The following is an 8,245-nucleotide window of genomic DNA, read 5'->3' as shown; positions in this document are numbered from 1 at the left end:
CACACGTAGATAAAAAAAAAATGCAATCACACTTGAATGCGAAAACATCTCACTCCACTCCCACCCCCTCATCCACATAGCGCTGAAAGAAACCTAAGTGTATGTGTCTTCTGTTATGGGTGCAATTATTGCTTTAATGAAGGTATCCAACAATGGAGGAAATAGCAACCGTGTATTGACAGTGGATGCTTTGGCCTGTCTTTATCAGTCTGTTTGATTGTCTCGTTCAGAGCCCAAGGCGTCGCTAAACACTATTTACACAAATTAAATGTGGAAGAGATATCAACCAGCCAAAATTGATGCTTCGCATAAAAAAGCTTTCGCACTAATATATCTGCATGCACACATTGCCACGTATGTATAAAATGAGAAAATGCAGCATGCACACTCTAATGCAATGAGACACCCACAGCAATGTGCCCTCGACCGCATTTCTTAAATAGTTTTTAATGAAAAATAAACTTGACAGACGATCACTAAGCCAGATACGGGGTATTAGTTCAGTTAAAGATCCTATTGTTGGAATGAAGCAATATGTTTGTGCTTTTATACTGTGATGAGAGTAATTCATTTGTTTTGTTATGATAAATAAGAAAATTAATTATTTCAAACCCTATTACCCAGGGAACAAAGCAATGAATCCTTCGTTGTTACCAATAGTGTTTGTATTTGTATTTTTTCCATTATAATAGTGCATCTCTTCATATAGTTTGGTATTGACACTATTCATGTCACATTGGAGAGTGCATCCTCCACTTTATTATTAGTGTTTAAAAACTCATCGCCTTTTATCGTATTGCGTTTGATCACCTGGAGAGGTGTCACATTAATGATGGAGCACATCTTGAAACATCTTGACTCTCATTGATGTATTCTTTTCTCAGATCTTCTTAATATCTTGAAGTATTCATTCAATTTCAACTAAAGATTTAGAAATTCCAGAACCAAATAAAGATGTCATGGCCTTCATAAGAAAGTGTGTGAATGGCCTATTGAGGTTTACTCAACATGTGGACATCTTGTGTATCTTGGTGGATCTTCAAGGTTGTGACAGAGCTTTTTCATCTTTTCAACAAGTTCCAGGGTTGAAGAGTACATTTCTTTGTTCTGTTAGAAAGGCTACAAAACATATGCATTTTCATTAAGCTTGGACAATTCCAATATCAATTGCATACAACTGGTTGACTTTTATTCTCTTTTCTACGAGCAGGCAAATAAATGATGTATTATTAATACTGAGAGGCAGATATAGCTAAGTAGAAGTGGGACTTCTACTAATAATTCAGTAATAATTATTTATTTTCCTCATCCACCCATCTTCTGTCCTGGCCCTCGCTGTTAGCAACAATTTAATGTTGAGACAGACATTTCATTGACAACCATCTGAACCACACAACCCGCCGGCATGCTTGAAAGGAATGTTTTCTTTAAAAAATCCTCTAAAATACTATACTTATCATAGCTAGAAACTTGTAAGAAACCTAATGCTGGATTTTCAAATTTCCAGTAGTCATTGAATAAATCCGGGGTCATGCACACTTCCTTCAGGAATAATAGCCATACCCAAGCATAACATATTCATATTTTTTTCTAAATCTAATTTGAAATTGCACCAAAAATAAATACTTTGTACTAACCAGATCTTGTAAACAACCTACAATTATGTGTAACTGCGCAGCCATGAACGACTCTTCTAAGACACCAGCTGTCATGTGACAAAAGTTCAGTGAAACTTTCCCTGAAATGCAGACTGTTTACAGGGAGGAGAGGACAAGATGGAAGTAGTTTGCAAGATGGAAATACTTCAAGATTCTTCACTTCAAGCATGTAGAGCCTCGACTTTTTCCCAATATTGGTCACACTTGCTGGCACTTGAAAAAATGTGGTATAAATAGAATGCTTTTTTTCCCATTTGTTGTTAAATACATTACGAAAAAAAAATCAAATTTTGAGTGTTGTTTTGTATTTATTCTGGTTTATGGCTTTATATGATTTTGTACTACACAAAAGATCTTTTTGAGTTCTCCTCAATGATTGTGGTGTTTCCATAACGGAGCAGAACTCATTCATTGCAGTGAAAAACGAGTTAGAATGTGGCAGGAGCAAAAAAAAAAACTGAAAACGCTTGGGCTTCATTAAAACTACCAAGATTACAAAAACTTAGGACACATTCCTTCTGTGAATTGATTCTTTTTAGATTGATGATTTGTTTTATTGTTTTTGTCACATAAAGTGCACATGCTATGTTTACCGTAGCTCCGTGGGCATGCTCACAGGATTTACCATCACTTGTGTCTATTGACTTCCATGATGCTTTTGTGTGGAGGCTGTTTGACTTTGAAAGACGCAGGCGTCATTCCAATCAGCCGACAGGGAAAGGTACAGGTGTGGTTAAAACCGGTTATTCTTGCTGTAAACATGGCTATTTTTTGTAAAGTAATCAGAATTGATTGATTACTCTTGGGTGCAGCACAGAGTAGTGATTTCGCTACAGAAAAATGCCATTGCAATATTTCACATCTAATGTATCTCAAATTTCCTATTGTTGTGATTAAATTTTTTTTTTTGAACACAATGTTGTTAAATGTGTGACACATTAGCTGTGTCAGATATACAAGTGATGTCACACAGCCTTCTAGCAATAGTTAATTCTCACAAAGCTTACTTTATAAAAGTAGTGTTGCGTATGTCTCTGTGTGTGTGTGTGTGTGTGTGTGTGTGTGTGTGTGTGTGTGTGTGTGTGTGCGCTCAAATCTGTAAACTTGCCTGTTTTAAAAATATCCTTCGACAGCAGTAGTTGAATATGCATGTCATTTGCAGCTCTTTTACCGAGGGATTCATATCACAGCAGATGCCACAGAAGATAAAAAATAATAAAAGAACAGTTCATGCATTTACATTTTCTTTTGCCAAAACTTGGCAGACCGCACAGTTGCTGTTTTCCTGAAAGGACAAAGAGATCCTCTGTACCTGGCAGCGCTTTTCCTTTTAGGGGTCACATGTGGTAGTTTCGTTCCGCAGCGCCACTGCTTCCTCTTGTTTGAGTTTCCCAGGTGTGTCTTGTCTCGCGTAGACACCCACTTAACACAAATGCAATACACAATGTATCATGGTTATTCATAGATATCTATATTCATTATTTATCCACCATTGCTTTTCATTCGAAAGCCAGAGATGTCATTCCACAAATTTGACAGCTACTCTTACGAAATAATAATTACCACAAAATGAAATCACACAATGGTCATTTTGTGTGACAGGTCATTTACGCCCCTAATTGACAACGTGACAGCACTCCCTATATTTGAGGTTATTAAATAGTCTCAAGAAGATGTTTCTTTCTTTCTTCTAATTGGATATCTTCAAGCAATAAGCTGTCAATTTCTGTGATTTTAGAGCTGCTTAATTAAGCCCTCTTATAAAGACACGGTTAAGCAGAGCCATAAGTGGCTCATTACTTCCATAAAATGACACAAGACCAGTAATAGACTATATCAGTTTTGATAACCTATTACTTAATGCTATTTTTTAAACAAGCATTTTGTTCTTGAGTTGGCGCGTAAGGAGATCAATCAAACACATAGTGTGTATGTAAGATGGGCCATCTCACTTACAGTAACATGCATTGTGAACTTAGATGGCAGCTACTTGTTATAAACACTGTAAAGTAAAGACTTCTCTCCTATTTCCAATTTGACAGATAGACACAGATGGCAGGGGACACACTGAGCAGATAGACGCAGCTACAACATGGCTGCTATTCGTCGCTAAAGAGATACTCTGTAGGGGCAAAGACAGCGGGAGAGACAGAGGAGGTAGGGAGGGAAAGGAAAACAGGAAAAAAAGAAAAGAAAATATGGCTTCCTCCCTTAGGTCAGGGAACAAGAATGGAGTCGGTTTTGGTTGGTGTGTGAGAGTGAGTGTGTGTCTGTTTGTGAAAATATTTCAGTTAATTTAAGGTCATAAATTGATGTTGAGTGCCTTCACATATATGCCTGTATCCAATCAGATGAACAGAGAGAAAGATTGAGCGTGACCAGGCAGATGGAGGTCTGGCCTCAGCTCAGATTACAGTTGACCACGGAGGCAGTTGGGCATATTCATTTGCAGCATCCTTTATAGCTGCCACACACACACACACACACACACACGCACACACACACACACACACACACACACACACACACACACACACACACACACACAGTGTCAGACTAAAGTTCAGTCACATCAGTAATTCATTTTGTGGAGCAGTCTTGTCGATATCCATTTATCCAACAGACCGGTTGAGGGGAGAAGAGCGTGCCCCCTGACTCCGTGTCACACCCCCAACCCCACCCCTCTCTCTCTCTTACACATATCCATGTTGTTTAGTTCACACCTCTTATATTACTCTAAGCCTCTACCACTTGATTTTGTTACCAGTTATCTTAATTTATCCACATTCCACCATTTTTGTAGATGAAATGTGATTGATTATACAATACAGTGTACATACAGGGATCTTAGACTGGATAAGAATTTCACAGCTAACATCACTGTTTATTCACAGGGTGTTACAGTTTGTTGTTCGAGACAACCGATGAGTTAAAGTCAATATGGATGAAATAAATCTTGTTTTACATTTTTAGACCGTAAACTGTGCAAACGGCAAACTGTGAATGTCTGTTCAACAGAGATCAGCATAAAAGATGAGAAAGACACAGTGAATGATCCATGGCAAATACTGTGATAATGTTGCATGCTTCTGTCCCTCTTTACACAGTGCATGCTGCATATGCAATTTCCCACTCTGATTACTGTGTAAAATAGTGGCAGAGTGTAAAAGCAAGGTTTATTTTTAATCCCTGTGTAGATTCTCACCACTGGCATCCAGAGTAGTTCATCAATGACTACTTTAATTTAAAAATACCTTTTCATATTTTTTGACATAAAACCCATATTTCTGTAAGAGAAAAGCCTCTTCCATCCATGAAGTTGCTTGCTTGTCACTTAAGGTTTTTCTACCCTGTAACCTTTAGGGATGCCCCTGGTTTGTTCTCCTCTGCTCTGTGATCTAGAACGCTGAGAGCTTTTGGATGATTTGTAAAATGACTCATCCATCGATTTCATCAAACACATTTATTATTACCGCCAATGATCTGGTGTCAAGAATATCTGAATGAATGGTCATATGTTAGTATGAAACTGATGGGGACCACCCACCAACTGAAGCAGATGCAAGCATACTAACACACTGGGATTATTAAACACTTCCCCTGTCCCCTGCTGCCAAGAGTAGTGTGTTTTGTTGTCTCTATTGCCATACAACAGAGTGGAGCCTCCAGTGTATTTGTCAATGTACATTTTACTGTTGATACTGCTGCAAAATTAGCCGTGTCCTGGCCTCAGAACAATATTAAGTAGCCATAGGTTAATGCCATGTTTGGCCCAGTTTAGAAGGCTCCAGAGGGAAATGTTAGCTTAGGGCCAGGAACCTAATTAGCCGAAGGTTGAAAGGATCTAAAATTCATTTAGCCCGAGGCAAAGTGTCAGGTAAGAACAAAACCCCTTGCGTGTGTGTATGCCTGCACAAGGTTGAAAGGTGTGACGCGTCCTCGCACACAACGTGTAAGCAGTAAACTACCTCGGCTGTGCCGCTGATTATTGTTGACGTTCCATATGTGGTGACCGGAAAACACTTCTTAGGCTTCCGATGCCACCGATCCAGGTGTGTGTGTCTGGTCCGTTTGTCCCGCTGCCAGCTTTTATGGCGCCAGCACCTTTTTATTCCCACAATCCCAGCTGCCACCGCTGCTAACTGTTACCACGGCAATGCTGTCGCTATGGGTTACCAATAGCCGCGGCCGGCGCGGAACAGCGTGAGACAAAAGACGAATCAATCTGCGCTTCTAATCTTCTTTACATGGAATAGAGGAGCAGAGGTGTTGTCGAGCCTTGTAGGTAGCTCAGAGGCAATACAAAGTAATAGCACCATGGCTTTTATGGAATAACAGATTAACTGTGACACAGGCATAAAGAGGAGCGGGGAGAGGAGCAGAGATCAGTACCGGGAGAAGGGGAGGGGATGAGGAGAGGAGAGGACAACAAATCAGGTTGAGGAAATTGTGTGGCCAGTGGTGCAAGGTTAGTTTGCCATTCATTGCATCCTTTAATCCATTTTAATTGAATAGATAAGCAAAGTCATTTTGCTCGATAAACTCCTGCTGTGTCATCAAACGCCTCCATCCCCGCCCTGCCCTCCATCACTTTCTTATGCTCTCTTTCCCTACTTTCACAGTCATTCTCTCTCCCCACCTGGCCCACATGTATATCATTTGTTTTCACTATGAATACATCAAAGTTAAATTGCACTTGTAAACACTCATTCAGATGTGTGTGTTTTTGGCCTACTCATGCCAAATGTGTGAGGTTTATACAGGAGACAAAACAATGACACAGGAAAGATTATTTTTTGCACTTTATGTTCCCTGTCAACTTGTCTGCATGGTACACTCCACCCATCTGGTGCTTCACGATTAAACAGACACTAAGAATCATGTTCTAGTACATGTGCTTGTCCCAGGTCTGAGGGAGAACAAGCAGACAAATAAAAGAGATTTTCAAGAAGCCTGATATTGCAGTCAACTGTGAAAAACTCCCCCCCCCAGTTATCTGGATGAGTAACTCTGCCTGTTGCTGTACTCCAGAGATTCAATACACGTGACGGCATGAAAGACAGACTTTCTCTATCCCTCTTCCTCAAACACACACACACACACACACTAGTTGCTCTGTCCATGTTGGTATTAGTCTCCTGGTGATCACAGCAGCCTGTTTCTGGTGATTAGTACTACACCCCTGTCGATTGGACTAAACACGGCTTGCTGTAAGCTCTTTGGCCCCCTAAGGCCGACAAAGATCCCTGCAGTGGAGAAGCGATGTGGGAGGGTTTAAAACGCACCAGCATAGGGAGAAGACAATGCGTATATCGCCATGGTGGGAAGGCATTATGGGTAACACCATAGGGGGAAGACATAATGTGTAACACCCGAGTGCCCTCAATGTGATACCCACTGGGCTAACGGCCCTGACGGTCCACAGAATCAGGATATAATCATAAATATGCACTGATTGGCTTGTTTGTTTCTCTCTCTTCGTCTGTGTGTGTATTTGCACACAGAGAAGAGGTGGTTACATGAGCATGAGCAGAGTTTGAAATCTCCAGAACGGTGAGGCCACTCAATCAGCCTAGAAGAGCGATATAGGAGAGTGAAGATGATACTTGCATACAATACGTGAACAGTTGGTTGGTATGCCTGGTATGGTATGACTACTAAAACAGTAACATGTATTTTATAGTTTTAACCTGTTATATTACATTTTTAGCATGATAAACAAACTGAATTTCCATTTAATTGTTACTGCATTCATTCATATTTGAACCACTGAACAAATCTGAGATTCAGATTTACTACCTGTACTAATGGTATTGTTAAAGGAGTAGAGGATATAATTATGATGTACAATGTGTTGAGTTTTAGGATTAGTTGATTATTTGAAATTTCTTGATAATTTTATATTCATGTTATAAAGATATATATTCACAGTGTATGCATCTTTGAGTTTGAGCTTTGTCTAAAACTGTGATTAGAAACTATGAATACTAAACCTCAGATGGTTAAAATGGCATTCAGTTGAAAGATGCAGAATCAGTGTGTGCATTACATAGTACAGTATAATTAGTTTTCTTATAATACAACGTTTCCCACAGGCTCTAGGTCTTTTGACTTGTGAAAGTGTTTCTAATACAATCCATCATAATTTCAAGTATAGCTTTTATACTTATCAAATCACAAATATTGTATACATCATACACATGTTTGCACTATTAATGGTGCATGTTTAATAACGTAATTGAACCTTAGTTGTTTATTTTAAAAAGCAGATGTGCCTCCGAACTATCTTCCATCTCATTTAGCAGCAGCAGAAAGTGTCGGTAGTGATGTGTATACACATAATGCATGGAAGAAACAGTTGAAATTGTTAATGTTTAGAAGAGAGAGAGATAGTCCACCAAATAGACACGCAGAAGACAAGCGAATAAAAATATTGTGCTATGTTGCGTTAGATTATAAGCAAAGCAGGTGTCACAGCTATTGTCCTTCCCTCACCAGTGTAATTAAGTGTCATTTTGTGAAAGCACAGTCATTAGCTGTGTCGTAGTATCTTTAATTAGTACACACTGGGTTGTTAATCTTATTGA

At 39.3% G+C, this 8,245-nt stretch overlaps 1 protein-coding gene across 1 annotated transcript in view; it reads left to right on the top strand.

Annotated features, from left to right (window-relative positions):
• ctnnd2a (catenin (cadherin-associated protein), delta 2a) overlaps window positions 1-8,245 on the top strand; it is a gene marked incomplete at both ends in the record, with an annotated part of 191,130 nt that overhangs the window by 121,589 nt on the left and 61,296 nt on the right. The window lies entirely within an intron of this gene.

This window comes from Taurulus bubalis (assembly GCF_910589615.1).
Source record: "Taurulus bubalis genome assembly, chromosome: 18".
Classification (NCBI taxonomy): domain Eukaryota; kingdom Metazoa; phylum Chordata; class Actinopteri; order Perciformes; family Cottidae; genus Taurulus; species Taurulus bubalis.
This window is presented reverse-complemented; position numbering and strand designations above follow the sequence as displayed.